General features: G+C 39.1%; 1 protein-coding gene across 8 annotated transcripts in view; it reads right to left on the bottom strand.

Annotated features, from left to right (window-relative positions):
- The window catches only part of LOC110959593 (protein mono-ADP-ribosyltransferase PARP6), a 331,374-nt gene that overhangs the window by 108,093 nt on the left and 206,913 nt on the right, over nt 1-16,368 (bottom strand). The gene's annotated exons all lie outside the window — the stretch shown is intronic.

The following is a 16,368-nucleotide window of genomic DNA, read 5'->3' as shown; positions in this document are numbered from 1 at the left end:
TTGCTGTCTCTCTTTCATATTCCTCCGTTTTGTTTTGTTTTTTCGGTTTTCATTGCTGGCGCTTGAAGACTGCAGTCCAAGATAGAAATTAGCCACCCTATACTTTAACGCAGCTTTTTAAAAATATAGAATGGATGTTAACAAGATTACTGAAAGCAATAGTGCTTTTACCTCTGTAAAATATTTTATCACCCTTGCTGTCAATCTCTTTGACTAGAAACAACTGTTCAATAGTGTAGAATAAGAAGTGCCATGCTCAGCTCTTCCAGCAGAGTGGTGGATGTGGTCTATCATTAGCCTACATACTGTCTTGACAGGTGCTTTTGTTAAAGGAATTCCCTCAAGTATATCAACTGGGTTCTCTGAAGTTTCTATTGTAAATGTGCCAGTGTTTCGAAGGTAAGTAGAACTGCTGCAGTGACAGCCACTGTGTGTGCTAGCGAGTGCGTATGATGTGTGTGTGTGTGTGTGTGTGTGTGTGTGTGTGTGTGTGTGTGTGTGTGTGTGTGTGTGTGTGTGTGTGTGTGTGTGTGTGTGTGTGTGTGTGTGTGTGTGTGTGTGTGTGTGTGTGTGTGTGTGTGTGTGTGTGTGTGTGTGTTCGATTGTGCATGGAACTGTCTATTGGGGTCTGTGGGGTGACAGTTCTGCTCTTGGCAAGTAGGTAATTAGCATGCATTATTCAAATGAAAGACGGAGGGAATGAGGGTGGGGACCTGTCCACCTGGTTGTCAGCACTGGAGCCCGTCTCGTTCAGCGCCACTTACTCCACACATTTAGAACATCAGAGCATGTCTCTTGTCAACCCTCTTCCCAAGCGAAGAGATAATGCACTTTTACAGGGCCCCATTATGAGGCAAGATATGATCGAAGTAAGCCTAAATCAAAGACAGTTAATCTTCACATTGGACCAGAAATGCCAGAGTTGGGCATTTATATTTAAGTCAGATTGTGTCAGTGTTATTTGTGAAGCAATTTCTGCAAAAAAGGTCTGACAAAGTGCTTATCAGCACAGAAAAGGGCGCAAGTAAGGAGGCCTTTGCATTAAAACACAGCTCTGAACACATAATTGAGAAGAGAACTTTGACTATGTCATTGAGGTTCCATTTAAAGGTGTAGCACTTGTAGAAAAAGGCTCAATGTGAAATCAAACTACAGCTAAACTGCATGCAAATAGCATGTATCTGTCCAATCCAATATAATGCCCTTGAAATAAATCCTACCCTTGTGAAGCTAATACTTTTTTTCAGTGACTGCTAGAGAGGTATGAATTCAGCTCTATGGTAATATATGAGGCTGTAGTTTGTGATGGTGTTGGATTACCATATATTGTAAGGTGCTTCTGTTATTGTGACTACTCTCTATACTTACTGAGGCTTTGCATTGTTGGCTTATTTAAAACCCCGTGGCAGCAGAGATCCAGGAAGCTGAATTGGAAACACTTTTCAACAAGGCAGCAAGCAAACAAATGGTTATATTTTAGACCACTTATGGACTTTTGTGTACTGGGGTCTGATGTGTAAAGGCCGTTCTTCACTGCTCAACCGGCAACGGTCTGCAAGATTGAAGTACTGCTGTCTGTTGTTTTTTTATGTGAATGAGCTAAATTATGATTCTGCAGCTATAGAAATGCTATGCCATGTCCTTAAGCAAATATGACAACAACCCTAAAGGCACAAATGTAACATATCTCATATTTGCACCTAAAACTGAGATATTCAGATGAATACACACACATGCACAATCCCACGACTTCTGGCTTGGTTTCCAACATTAAAACTGACCACCAAGTATTCTTATACCACCACAGCCATTTCTGTAGTATTATCACCTCTAGACTCATATTTTAGCCACAGATGAGTCATTAGCACCTTATCTTGGACCCATTCTCCAGCCCCACCACACCACCCCTCCAGGAGCGGCCTGTGTTTACTTAATTGATCAATTAGCTGCTTGAGAAGGCTTCCACTCCTACACACGTCCCATTTAGCCAACATTTACATGTGCCAGTTTAATTGTGTCCCTATCTCCTCTCCCAAATTATTTACCTACTCACTCACCCGCACCGCAAAGCTCCCATTGTCCCCAGGTGACTGATAGTCTGACTGGAATGACAATGCATAACCTTGATCATAATTTAACTATTTAACTGGAAAATATTGGTGAAGGCAAGACCGACAAACACTGTTAAGACATTCAGTGTAATATAACAGGACAATACTGGCAGCAGACCATTTTATTTTGTCAGTATGTAACAACTGGACATCTGTGGGTTTTGAGGAAATTTGACATTGTATGCCATTTTTGTGTTTATTTCCAAATCATCACAAATTTCAGAATAAAAACTTAGAAAACTAAGAGAATACGCATTTAATTAACCAGTTGATTATGTCAGCGATATGTGAGTGCTCAGTCATTTGTGCTTTGTGATACTAATAACAATTGGAACATTTGTATTGCGAAACTGACAGGGTCTTACATAACTACCTGTCTCAAATGAAATCCCTAATGGCAGGCTTTACTAAACACTTAAGCACAACCTAAGGAAAAAAATAAAGAACGTCAACAGCAGTGAACAAAGACTGCATCACAGCTTCAAAACAAGTATTTGGTATATGTAAACTGCATGACTGTGAAAATGAAAGGGGGAATAGCATGATAGAATTTGACTGCAGAGTTTAGCTGGTATCGTCAAGTGTTGATGACAAGACCCATAAAACTATAAGAACAAATTAGCATAACAATGTGGTGAGCATGTTAAGATATAAACTGATGAAGCAAGAAAAAAATAGATGTGAGGCAAGAAAAAAACAGCTAAAGCACAAGTTAACACTAGTTGGCTACATCTTCATACTATCATTGCTAAGCAATTTCATAACTTTACCATTACTGGGTATTTACTGTACCTTATTTACAGAAATGTTTTTTTTTTTTAAAAACAGGTTGAAGAACTCCGGAATAGCCAGTCATGCTTTGGCACTCAAAAATAAGTTGTATTAGCAGTTGAATAGAATTAAAAATATCTGAAACATTAGTCTACCATTTTCATAATATTGCTGCTGCTTGACTGAAAATACAGTTTTATGCTAATACATTATCTACTTTTACTTGTTAATCAGCGGCATCATCAGCATCATGATTTACATATCAAGGATGGATATTTAAAAGTGTTACATTTCGGGATAATTCTGAAATACACTGGATACTGTTGGAAATCCATGGTTAATTTGCAGATTATTATAGTCAATACTCGGATACTAGTTCAACATAGACAGTGCCTGTAGGTTTTCCTTTACAAACTACATGGCAGTTTGTTGAAGAATATTTCAGCCAGACTCCGTTTCCTCATGTTTCTGCAGAGTGCTGCAGTCGCATTAAAAGTGACTTCTGAACACAGACTTGGAACCGAAGCCAAAAGATAAACCCCAAATGAAAACTGCGGAAACAAAGCATTTGCAGGAACAGTGATTTTGTGTCAGTGGTTGACTTTTTACAATGGCCTTTTCCCCATAACTATTCAGACATGAGGTCTGCTGGCCTGAGGTCCGTTTCCAGTGGGTTGACTGGGCATGAAATCAGACTGGCATAACCCTCTTCTTCCATAGTGGATTTACACAATTTACATACAACAGTCTTTTGATTGTGCTGGACCACCAACTAATCCTTTGTTCCCAGGAGGGCTTTGGCTTTACTTTGCCCACTTTGGGTCTGTTACAGGCTCCTACTGCCCTCAAGTGGTGGAAGGTCATATTACATCCTGGGATACAAAACGGTAGATGGGTGTTGCTGATGATTAGAAATATGTGTTATAAGTTAGTTATTTACAGCCAAGTATAAATCCCCCTCAATAATGAAGGAGGTATTTAAGCATTCATATTATTTATAAAATAATAGTAGTATTGTATAATAGTTTATTGCCAGTAATGAACTCAGGGTTTTATTAACTTGCCTTTCGGAAGTTCCTAATTTTACAGAAGAGACATTGATGTATTTACTAGGCTAACTGTATTTTTTTTAAAGTTATTTGTTCTTCATTGTGTGTATGGAAGAATACTGTACATGTTTGTTTTATAACTGTATATTTGTTTTTCAAAGTCTCGAATCGTACATCATGCTGAGCCCTCAGTATCCACAAGGTGGTGGTAAATCATTGAGACTGATTTGGATGTTTCTTCCTTACAAATCAGATCAAACCTATATATTTTGTTTTCCACTGAAAGTAACAAAACGTACAGTTAATATTTTCAAACAGTACGCAACATTTTCTGTCACTGTTGCAGATGTATTTGAACTCATTTGAATAGTTTGAACTTGTTTCATATTCTATACTAGATTAATAGCTAAGGCGGTCAGCTTGTCAGATCATAAAAATAACTACATTCGATAGTGATAATTTCTGCGTGGGCTCTTTACAAAAGCCTTTCCCCTCAGGCTTAAAATAATTAAATTTCAGAAGCACTGTGGTTACTTCTCACAGTGAGAAATATAGAAAAACTTATCCTCAGTCTTTAAAGAAACATTTTCTTTCATGTTAAATTGAGATGAGTGATCATTATAGATTTAAGCTATATAAATGGCCCGAAAATGCTTTTACAAAAACTCGTCTCTCCAGGAAGAGCAATGCTGAGATCCTCTTGTTCCTTAAAAACTATAAGCTGCAACTCTCATGGCAGGGATTGGAAGTAGCAGGGTAGAAGCTACAAGTTATTGTCCTTGAAATATAAATTGAGATCTGTTGAAGTCAAGTATGCTTGAGTAAAAGATAAACCGAAACCTGCTCAGGACCTCTTACTGAAAGGCTACGGATAGAATGTCATGTTGGTGTTTGTGAGTGGTAGAGTAGTACATCACACCATACAGAATCATGTACTGTTGAGTAAAAAAAAATCACAGTATATAGTATTTAGTCACACAATGAGTTTATTAATTGTCAAATGTGTTTGTTTTTTGCTTTTAATTTTGTTCTTGTAAAGCATGAAAACATCAATAATAGATGAACAGTGAGTTTTACGTTTACCTTTTAAATTAGCATGCTTGAGTATATAATCTAGTAAACTGAAGAAAAAAAAACCTCGGCGTATTTTTTCAGTGTTGTCCACTGCCTATGCATACAATAGTATAGTACAGTCCAGTGATATATTGTGAGAGAACATAAAAATAAATAAATAACAGTAACAGAGTTGTATATTTGAGTTTAAAAGAGAGGAAACAAAATCCAATCAATGAAACAGGTCATTCAGAATCTTTTGTGTGTGTGTGTTTTATGATATTTTAAGGGCTGTACAGTGGCTTGGGGGTTACCACTTTTACTTTGCACCTAGAAGATCAGCTGTTTCTGCCTTTCTTGGTGCTCCTACTTCCTCCCACAGTCCAAAAACATGCTGAGGTTAACTGGTAACTCTAAATTGTCTGTAGGTGTGAATGTGATTGTTTGTCTCTTTGTGTAGCCCTCCTATAGACCGATGACCTGTCCAGAGTGTCCCCTGCCTTCACCCTAAGTCAGCTGGGATAGCCCCCCCCCCCAGCACCTCGTGACCCTAAAAGGATTAAGCGGTGTATAGATAATGGGCAGATGGATGATTTTTTTAAAAAAGCAAAATAATTGTAAGCATTTATCATGCTGGAAAGAGTGTTTTTGACTATCTATTAAGAGCACTGTGCAACATATGGGTGGGGGGGTGAGGAGAGGAGAAGGAGAGATCCTCTGTCTTTCAGTTTATTGTGTGAGAGGCGATGGATGCTGATGTGTCATACTGTGTGTGTCATATAGCTGAGGATGCTTCCTAATGACCGCGACTAAGAAACGACCACAGAACTTAACTGCTTGGTATGGAGTGGAGGCAGCAGTCTCACTGTGTGTTTATTTGTGTGTGTGTGTGAATACGTATTCTCATGCATGTGTGCATCAGTATTCTCTGTTGAACACTGCCGAGCTAATGGTACGGACCTCTGTCAGATTCAGGACCCCATCACAAGCATCCAGCCATCAGGGTTCAACCTATCTGCCCATTAACACTGAGGCCGGAGGATGCAAGCTATCCACACCAGGAGAGAGCGAGCAAGCCCGACACAGCTCAGGCCTCTCTCCCACAGCATGCTCACCAGCCTGCACTTTCCAAGGACATTACGGCTCCATTCCACCAGCTCTCTGGTGGCAGGCTATCATTAGTGCACTTGCGAGAGCCCAGAGAGGTGATAGCAGGGGAATTGTGGGCTTTCATATCCACAAGCTGGTCCACAGGATGCCAAGGAGAGTGTGGTAATTTAGCTCAGAGGTGATGGAAAATAGTGGGTTAGTTTAATGACAAGTTTGTGTGGCCATGTAAAAGCACTCATCAGAGAGTGGGCGATAGAGAGAATGGTTGAGAAGCACCAAAACGAAGAGCGAGAAGGGACTGCATCCATGTGCTTGCGTCTGTGTGTGTGTGAGCCGTCTTCTCTTATTAGGACTCTGTTTTCTTTTCCTAATAATGTGCCAACTTAAATTTGTATGGAAACATTTGGACACCCCTGGGCAAATTACATATTTTGTTGATATTTGAAGTGATGAGAAGTAAATGATATCTTTGCAGAAAACAAGCCTTTTCTCATGTTAATGTACTGTCATTTTTTATTTCACAAGCTAAAAGAAAAAATATTGAAAAAGGAACCCTGGAACTGGCATGTGCAAAAATGTGGGCACCCTTTAGCTTTCGAAATCATAGAACTTTATTAACTTGTTTGTCCCAAACTGACTCACTTAACTGAAGGCAGGCTTAATAAAGTGTCATTAGAAATTGTCAGCTGAATATAGTTCCCATGCTAAAAAATTTTCTCCACCTCTTTCTTGTGGAAATACTCAACCACTGGGTCCTTGAAGCAACTGGCCAAGGATCTGAAAATGAAGCTAATCACACTTGCTGCTTGTAATTTTCACTGCTGAAAATGTCATTCAGAGATGGCCGATCAGGAGAACTGTGAATAACAACATTAGATCTGAAAGACTTCTTTCAGACAAAACTGGATGTCTTTGAAAGGCTGTGCATGTTTGCGTAGAAGTCATCAGAAGTAAATCTTACCTGCAACCTGATCAAAAAAAGATGTCTAAAGTATGCAAAGCAACATCTGGAAAAAAATAAAAATGAAAAATGTATATATTTGGCCACACTCACCGAAGGTCTGTGCTGTAAAGAGAGCGGAAACTTTTCATGAACGCACATCTTGTCAACTGTGGGGAGATGTTAAACATGAAAGGCTATGCTTAAATCCTAAATCAATCAGTTTGCGAATTGCAGTTTTCGCTAAAGGCTGTGGGTAGGGCAGGAGGAGGTTAGCCACTAAGGATTAACTCATTAGGGTTCCCACTTTTTTAGATTATCTTTTGTCATTCTCTTTTAATTTAAATAAATGCGACAAGATATTAACATTATTTAAGTTTGTTTGCTACATAGGTAATTTTTACCTCTTTTTACACAAGTAAATTCTGTACTTTGCCCAAGCTTTTACATTTGTTGTTATGCCTTTTGCTTTAAGATGTTAAGAGTTTGATGACTGATGAGTCGGATGAGTTGTGTTTAGATATGTTGTTTGAATTTGATTTTCAGAAACTGTCATCAGAGCCAGAGTGAAACGTCTCTTTATTGAGGATCTCTGTTACTTTCTTTTTTTACCACAGAGTGGGTGTTCATTTCTGATAGAGATGATCTTTGTTTTATACAACGGGGAAGAAAAACTTTGTGGGAGAGTAGTTTTGTTCTGTACTGTTGAACCTGGAGAAAACCAAAGTCTTTTTACCATTTGCCGATTACTGGCTTCAAGAAGACTCCATAAAGCTGAGAAAAGGAAACCCGGCGTACGGAGTCTTTTTTGAAAGGTTCGCTGGCTGTATAACAGCACACAGGTACGTGTTGTGAGGACAGCACCTTTGTCCATACATGCCAATTTTCAGTGAGATCAGCATCCAAAACAAAAACAAAATTGAGATGTCAGTGATTAAAATCTAAATGAAAATGAACTTTTCATTAAATCTAATTATTGGAATATCAGAGTTTCACAACAAAAGGCAAGCAGTAAATATTGGATGTTTCAACACTTTTAAATAAGAAAATCCTGAAAATAATATTGTACTTTAATGTTACACTGATCAATTTAAATCTGAAGTGTTCTGTGTGTTGATGATAAAAATATTACTGATTAATCAATTTATTCACATGTTCTTTCAACCTTTAAAAGATAATACACACATTGCTAGGAATTAATGTTCAAAGAAGTTTATATTTCATTTACATTGCAATAAAATGAATGAATACTAAATAAATAATGTTAGTGTAGTCCATAACTCTTAGCTTCATGAGGATCCCTCAGGAAACATTTCAGATCATAAAAACAGGCTTGTGTGCTAATCTGTTGCTAATCTTTATTAATCTATATCAAGCTGATGGATAAAACCATAAATGAATGTCACCATTCATAAATGTTAGTGTGCCCCGTGCTGATGCATTGTTTATTCATGCATCTAATTCACTTTGAATTTCATTCTTTTAAAAAAAAAAAGGGGAAAAAAAAAGAAACGAAAAAAAAATCAATCCTCCATCTCTGTCTCCCTTGGCAACAGGTTATAATCCATAGTTACGAGGAGCGGTTGCTAGGTGCGTTGCCGAGATACAGACCCTTCTCTCCACTAGCGCTACGTAGGAGGCCACCAGGTCCTTGATGATGGTGGAGAGATGAGGGACGGGTGAAAGGATGACAAGAGACAGGACAATGAGGATAGGAAATAGACGCACACACCTGACAGAGTCTGTACGAGCAGAGGCACAAAGAGAGCACAGAAGAAAGGCTGAAAATGAGAGCAGGGAATGGAAAGTAAACACAAAAAGGATAATGTAACAGTCTAAGTGGGCAATCTGCACACCTCCATTTGCCGCAGCTGCATTTTAGCGTGTCTGCCTCTGCATGTGTTTGTGTGCATCTGTTTCCGTACGTGCGTGTGTATTTGTGCTGCATGTGAAAGACAAAGTGACAGTGGAAAAGAGAGGAAGGGAATCCACTTTGACTCTTTGAAAAGCCTGCTATCGTGCTAAAAAAAGAGATTTAAAAAAAAAAAGCTTTAGTGATGACTTCAATCGCAGAATCTTTTGTGTGGAGGCTTTTTTCCAGGAGAGTGAGGAAAAAATCGAACAAAAAAAAACTTAAGAGGGAAACTTTGAGTATGGCCTATGTTTCCAAGTTAAGTGTCTTCATTTCTTCGTAAATGAGACATCAAGAGCAGCATCACCATGTTTGTAACACTTACAAAGCAAATATGTGTGTTTGTCATTTGAAACTGCAGCAATAACACTATGATAATTATAAAGGAACAATCTAGAAATAAATCTAATTTTGGACATTATGGACCTGTTACACATCTCCTCATATTACCAGATGTTGCATATAGAAATCGTAACAGTTTTCAGTTTGTTAGCGCTCATGGCCATATAACCACCTGAGCTACGCAAGCTGTCATTCTTTTTCTAATGCTGATCCGATTAGTGTGGTGATGATAGAAACCCATGGGAGTGCTAACTCCTCACGAGTTTCCTTGTTGGTAGATAGAAAGAGTGTGCTTTGGTGTTGAAGCTGCAGGAGCCATCTGCCGCTCCCAGCGCCGATTATCCCCAGCCTCTCCCCCAGGGGGCAGTAGCACCGTGCACACAACCACTTGGCACACTTAACTCTGCTCTGCCCCGAGATCAAAGGCACTGTGCTTCTGCAAGCCAAAGCAGCCACCATCACCCTCTCTTCTGTCTACCTCAGGACAAGTTTTCAGCAGTTTTTTATTTTTTAAAATTTTTTTAAGGATATTAACATGATGTCACAGAATGAGAAGCCAACCTCAAAATCAAAGTTCTCGACTTCCTTTGAATAGCACAGCTTTGCCATGCCGCTTCTGACAGTGTTATTGGGAAGATAATTCTCGCAAGCAAATAAACAGTGTTTAACACCCCTCTGAGTTTCCTTTCAGGTCGAGTTATTGTGTGTGTATTTCATTAATATTGTGTCGTCTGCTGAGGGAGCAGAAATCAGGGTTAGTTGGAGGTGAGGCTTTTTGATCTGTTTTTTGAGTATAACTGAGGGTTTATAGGTGATCACAAGCCATGCTTTTTATTCAGTTGACAAAACAACATGCATCACTGACTGATATTTGTTGAAATATAAAAATGAAGTATTACGTTTTTCATTAACAAACACCTAAATTTGTCCAAGTTAGTTGAATTTCTTATCTGCACCCTAATGTCTGTGTTTTATTTAATTTCTTGCAAGGTTTAAATGTTTCTAGAATCATAATAAGAGACTTGTGAGAAGTACTTAAAATGTTCTACAAATTGTTATTATGAATGAAAGTTAATGAATTTAAAATCGCACATTGTTGGCTGCTTTGTGTGATTGCCTTGATGTCTTAATGTACCCAAACAATATCCAAACAAAAGGAAAGAAATAAAAAAAGAGAGAAATTAATTCATTGCCTCTTAGTTTGTGATTTGGACATTCTTACTGAAAAAATAATCAAATTGAAAAAAATATATACACATGTAAAAGAGTGACAGAAGGCTGCTTTATTACTTTTTGATAAACAGCTCTTTTATTTTATTACTCTGTAAAAATGCATTGTGAGAGGTAATGCAAATAGCTTTTGGATTAAACAATAGATGGACCTCTGGCACAGTGTCTGTCCTTCAGCTCAGCAGCCTCTTCATACTGTAGGCTTTGCTTTGAGGAGAGACTCCTGTTTGTTGATTGGAATGACTTCCCTAATTGGATTCAATTCCTAATTGAAACGTAATAAAAATGCATCAGTAGACGTGGCGCCAACAATTACCTCATGCAAATCTCTTGATGAATTGACGTGAGGGGCGTAATTGCAGCTGTTAAAAAAATGCATTGATTTCTCCTGGAACAACATCAATTCAAATCAGTTCACACTCACGCTTCAACCTGCATGTGGAAAGCATTTGGCACCACTCAGTTCTCCTGTTTGGAGGTATACAGAAAAAAATGGAAACATCTGCACCCTTTCAAGCGGGTGCGTCAGATTGATTGGGCTTGCAAGGCGTTGTATCAAATGCACTACATCTATGCATATGCAATAAAGTATTCTCAACACTTGGAGCAGGGAAACAAAAGAAGATATGTCTTTGTTCTTTGTTTCTTTTTTCATAGAGATGGTGCACCGGTTATTTGACTCCCTTTGGTTTGTAGAGCAAACATACTCTGCTGGGGACGTACCAAAGAAATACACAAACACGGAGACATACACACGGTTTCTCAGAGAGAAACGATGAAGGCGCGCATTCTTCCATTGACCAAATGTTTTGACTATTATTTGTCTGTTGATCGGGGATTGCAGCGTAGAGAGAAAGGGTTAAACATCTTCTGAGTTATTGCCTACCGCCGTAGTCATAGCAACAGGTTAATAAGTAGCTTCTCTGATCTTCCTCTGTTGCTGCACAGGTTGCTAAGATACAAATAGCATTCTGGACCCAGCGGACTGAACTGCAAACATCTTTTGATAAGAATGAACTTTAAACATTTTAAAGTAATACGGAAGGCAAAGAGCCCTACATTATATGCACTAAGGATTGTAAGGAAGAAAAAAAACCTTCCAGCATTACACCTACAACCATAGTGATTGCATCTACCTCATTTGACCTACACAGGCCAAAAAAGAACACAGCAAAACAAAACTGAACACTTGCTAAATCCAACTACCTCATACCTAGGAGGCGAGTGGTTGGTCCATGTCTAAAGGTGAACGGGCCAATCAGCTTCGGAACAGAGTGGCTGTTCCTAGACGCGTGTGCGAAACCAAGGGCAAATTAAAGCATTGCCTCTGAGTTGCATCATTCTCCCCTCACAGCTCTATTAGTAGGCTAGCCACAATGTCTCTTTACGAGAGCTACTCTCAGAGCAGAATTAGGCACACTTCCCTGCAGTGATATGTCTTTTTATGAACCACATTGGCATCATGTGTGCCAGTTCCTACAGGAACACACCACTGTTGAATTAGTGGGAGAAATAAATGTCCGGATACATTTATTCCTTGTGAAGTGGCATAATAGCAAAGCAGGGCTTCAGTGTGGATTTTTAAAATGTGATTGAGACTTAATGAATTTCTGACACGAGTAGATAGATTAAAATGACAGCGTTGGATATTGATCAGTGATCTGAATAGTGTTTTGAAAAACATGACAAATATATGGTGTCCTGACCTTTACGTTGTCTCTTTTTCTTTGTCCTCTGCTCATCTCTTTTCCAATCAAGTAAGAGAATCTGAAAATGGCATTGATTCAAGAAGACTGACCAACCACACTGACACAACAAACGAACAAACAAACGAACAGCTTGACTGGAGGAAGCTGTGAGGCCGCAGTAGGGAACACTGGAGTCGCTTTTGATAATAATGCTTGATCCCTCTGTTCTTTCTGTCACTGGGCCTCATGCTTTCACTTCAGCTCAGCTCAGCTGTCAGCCGGCAACGGCTACTCGTGCAAGTGCTTGAGCACACGTGTGAGCACACACACATGCACACACACACACACACACACACTGATATAATATCTGCAGGCCTGTGTGCAGGCTTATACATAATTATTACAAACTCTGACTGAACACATGATGTGATACTGCAATAAAACGTACATGTGTCATCTTTCAGAAATTAGTAACTATCCATCTGTGGTAAATTGGCATTATTATAAGCGGCAATAACTGTGTATTTGTGTGATTAAGGCAGTAATCAGAAAGTAATGATACTTAAGTGTGATTTATGAGAATGGATAAGATTTCACAGCTGAAAGGTGACAGGTTAAATAACATTGACCCGTCAAATACCAAGAGAGATTTAAACAAAGGCCAGAGCTAATACATCACAGAAACAAGGGGATTGGAGAGTAGGATGTGTGTGTCGCAGAGCTTTGGAGGATAAGAGCTCTGGAGGTCATAAAAGCCTTTTAAAACAAGGAGGGATATTGGATTTACTTACCACCGATGGGTAAAAAAAGAAATAAGCACTTGTACAAAATGCTCTTAGTTTATTAAAATGATGCACTGGATTTTTAACAGATTTTGACCGTACAAGTGTCATAAAACTCTATCACCGCAAAAGTGATTTTCATTTCAGAGTGAGATAAAAATCGCCAAGTTTGCAGTTGCATGATTTGAACCACAGCACTGTTGTTCTGCATACATCTACAGATGAAAGCAACACTCTCTGCAATACTGATTAAAGGCTGTTCGCTCCCACCGGGCTCCATGCTGGTTTGGGTTCATTCCATCTCGGCCTTGATTACTCGATTGGACTCATTGATTGAAGGGGAACTTTAATGACCTATTATCTCAAGTGTTAATCAGGTGTTGACAGACAGCTCTCTGTGGGACTGGGCAGAGCCGAGGGCCAGAACGGACAGAACTTGCCGGACTCCTGCCGCTTAGATGAGTCAAGGGTTGAGCAGCACACAGTGCAGACGCACCGCCCGACAACTTTCCCTCTGGAGCGCCGTCTGTGCTCGGCAATGACATCATCTTTACTTTGCCCAGGTCGGCCGTGACTCAGATGTTTTGGAGCCTTCTTTAAACACGCTCATTCTCACCCACTTTATCTTCCCTTGTTACAATTTTACCACCCTGTGAATTACCTTGAAATGAGAGAGAAAGGAATTGAGATATAAAAACCAAGGCCACTGCTTGCACTGGTTACACTCTCAATTCATTTTGTATATATGGAATATATGCAGTTGACAAAGTTACATAAATACAGAGGAACTGCTTTCTCCTTGTGATATATTACTCAGTGGAAGGGCCAGAGGTTTTAATAGGAACTGATGCTGATTGCAGTTTTCTATTCAATTCTCTCCAATTGTGCATAATGTACTTAGCTTGTGTTTGTGGTCTATCACATCCTGAATTTCTCTAAACGCTAAACTTTAATTATGAGACATGATCAAAAAAACTTTATCTATTCTTTATTATGCAAAGATCTGTTCCTTTGCCTCTCTTGTTTCTTCACACTGCTGCCTATTTGCCACTTTAAAAGTAGATTATAGCTGCAATTTGAACTTGTATTTGTCTGCAAATTTAGTGGTTGTGTGAGTGGTTGGCTTTGTCAGGTTGCTCTTGAAAAATAAACTGATTTTCTGTTGATGTGTGGAAGTAAAGAAAGCCACGTAACTGCAAACCTCTGAAGGTAATGTGCAACTTTATTTCACTTGTAACTTGAAGGTGGAAGATATTATTTGTCGTCTCAAACGTTCTCTTTGATTCCAAGTGTTATGACGTGGACATTTTAGCAAATACCTGTCCTGCTTTGCTTGTTGAAAACACTGCTGACAGATTTGTCCAAGTTCCACCTGCCTACATCACCTTGTATCTCCAGCCGAAATCTGTTTGGTCTCCTCCTCCCCCACATCTCCCTCTGCATCCCTCTCTTTAATTATCTCCCTTTTCAATCCCAGCATCTTCAAGTCTCATCAATGCTTCTTAATTTCCATCAATACCACTGCAGCCTAAGCTCTCCACACCTGTCCAGTCACCATGGCAACCTCACCTCTGACAACAAAGAGCTCTGTAAGACATGGCATGCTGTATTCCCCTTGATTAGATATTGATTACGCTTTTGTAATACATAATAGGATCAAAGGGATTGTGCAGCTTTGCTTACCCAGGTCTTCTTCACACTTTCATTTAGTTATATTCTTTTGTTATTTAAGAATCTGCATGTTAAGAGGGATGGAATCGAAATTTGCCACCCTTTGTCATAGGCATTCAGAGCCTCCTTCAGGGACTTGTACATGCACAAAGACATTTTTTTTTTCTTTTTTCAGTGATCATTTTAAAAACAAGTGGAGAAGAGGGAGTACAAATGCAAATCTGCAATTTAAAAAGAGTGTTGACAGCACGGTCGGTTTTCTGAGTGGCACAACGTATGCGTAATGTTTGCAGCATGTTTGCCATTAAAGGACATGCTAATAGGCGTGCTGCAGTGTGCAGAGGCTCCCGAATGCTTGAGTGTCCCTAATGGATGCATTGATAGATTAATGGACGATAAAAGTCAAATGCTAAATGCATGGTAAGTGACAAGAGATAAGTCAATATGGTAAATATTTGTGCAGGACATAGTTAAGAAGTTGAAAGGCCATTATTCACAATTACCTACAGACAAGCCATTCCTTGGTATAATGAGGCACATGACATGAATTTAAAAGCTTATGAAAGTAATGATCTGGGGTGCATTTCTGTCAATTGCATATTAGTGTCAGCTGCAGAACATTCTGGAAGACATGATAAAACTGCTTCACTTTATCATGAATCCTTTAAATTAGTGTGTTTTAATTAAATGTTCCATGTGAGGAAATACACTAAATATCATGTATCGATAATTCTGCGCTGTAATCTTTTTTCTTTCTTTATTCTTTAGCTGCCAAATTCAATTTAATGTTTTAAGTATAACACAGAATTTAGATTCTAAAATTTAAAGCTTTGAAATGTTCTTTGCTTACCTGCACAAAACAGATTTTTACAAAATCCCAGACTGCTTTTTTTTATACAGCCAATTCACACACTGCCCTTCACACATAAAGTGCGTTTGTTGATGTGAATGACGTGATGCTAAAATCCTGAAGACACTTGCTTGAGGACACTAGAAGGATTGAGGCTGATCTTCACCAGTTTTTTCTTATGTGCGTCTGTGTTGTCAGCTGCAATATTTGAGCTTCTTAAGACCGCCCCATCTCAATCAGCATCACCAATAAAGTAAATACACACAAGAAACACTCCAGCCAGACAGGAGGAGGTTGTGTGTTTGTCAAATTTACACTGAAGATTTAGAAGGATACAAGGCTGAGAGAAGTGCGAAAAACGATTTTTCTTTTCCCACACTGAGAGTAGGGGAGTCAGAATTGAGCATAAACCCGGGAACTGCAAAAAATCATGTTTGGAACAATCTGACCTTTTTTTTTAACAACTCAAACAAGGATAAAGACAACAAAATGTAATAACTTTCCCCTATCCAATCCATACTTCATGATTATCCCTCACTCCAAAACATTGGAAAAAATGGAACTGTCAAAAGAGTCTTGTTGTTCCATTTTCTTTCCCTTGGCCCCCCTCCTGGAGACAAACAAACAAACCCCTGTTAGCACATTTCATCAGCTTTAGGGGTTACAGAACAGATTGAGTATCGACAACGGTGGCTGTCGAGGCTTATGGCTCAAAGGCAACAGTAGAGGAAAATCTCAGGGGTAGGAGATGCAATCGAAAGGACCAAAATAATTCAGCAGGACTCACTCGAGGAACAATCCAGTTTGTCATGTGGAATCATGGAGTGTCTGCCGCACAATGAGAGAGGGTCCCTGGAGG

Source organism: Acanthochromis polyacanthus, chromosome 2, assembly GCF_021347895.1.
Source record: "Acanthochromis polyacanthus isolate Apoly-LR-REF ecotype Palm Island chromosome 2, KAUST_Apoly_ChrSc, whole genome shotgun sequence".
NCBI lineage: Eukaryota > Metazoa > Chordata > Actinopteri > Pomacentridae > Acanthochromis > Acanthochromis polyacanthus.
The sequence above is the reverse complement of the archived record's forward strand: the minus strand, read 5'-3'. Positions and strand labels throughout refer to the sequence as shown.